Source organism: Aptenodytes forsteri, unplaced genomic scaffold, assembly GCF_000699145.1.
Source record: "Aptenodytes forsteri isolate BGI_AS27 unplaced genomic scaffold, ASM69914v1 Scaffold191, whole genome shotgun sequence".
Lineage (NCBI taxonomy): Eukaryota > Metazoa > Chordata > Aves > Sphenisciformes > Spheniscidae > Aptenodytes > Aptenodytes forsteri.
The window spans coordinates 2,354,566-2,355,578 of NW_008794630.1; positions in this window are offsets into that span (position 1 = coordinate 2,354,566).

Sequence of the window (1,013 nt, forward strand, 5' to 3'; positions counted from 1 at the left end):
TAAACCTCTGCTCACTGTTTCTGGTTTCTGGCAGTTCAGAGAGATAACTGCCTTTATAGTCAACCTTACTGCTGTCAGAAACTAAAAAAGGAGACAATTAGTGAAAACAAAAAGACGATTGTAAGCTAGAAGAATTCTGAACTGCCACTACATTAACAAGGTTTCGCTTTGCTGCTGCACTCCAAGGATGAAAATAAAAGTCCTTGCATTCGATATACTTTTAAAATAATTTTTAACTGGCTATTGATGCCAGGTTGGTTTTTTTCACCCATCATTTTAATAAAGAGAAAATGAGTGACTAGCAGAAAAGATAGCAAAGGTTTCACTCCCTTTAAGTTACTGTTCCTATATTTAGTTTCAGGGGAGGGTATAACACAAAAAAATGAACACTATTTGCAATTAAATTACCAGAAGCACCAAATTCAGTGCTTTGCTAGCGCCCACACTGAGAAATCTTGCATCTGATTTACAAACATAATTATATCAGTGTAATTATACTGGTATAATTCCCCCGGGAAAAAAAAAAGTTATTTTTCAACATCCAAGAGAAAGATTTTTAAATTCAACATGAAGAATTAATACCAGAATAACTAGTGATACGTAGATACGGTAAATCTCCCTGAAGAGATAAGGCCTAAAAATACAGTCCTGTTGTGGTGGGTTGACCCTGGCTGGACGCCGGGTGCCCACCAAGCCGCTCTATCACTCCCCTCCTCAACTGGACGGGGGAGGGAAAAAATATAACGAACGGCTCACGGGTCGAGATAAGGACAGGGAGATCACTCACCAATTACCGTCACAGGCAAAACAGACTTGACTTGGGGAAATTAATTTAATTTATTGCCAATTAGAAGTCAGAGTAGGGTAATGAGAAAATAAAACCAAATCTGTAAACACCTTCCCCCTACCCCTCCCCTCTTCCCGGGCTCAACCTCACTCCTGATTTCTCTACCTCCTCCCCCCCGAGCGGCGCAGGAGGACGGGGAATGGGGGTTGCAGTCAGTTCATCACAC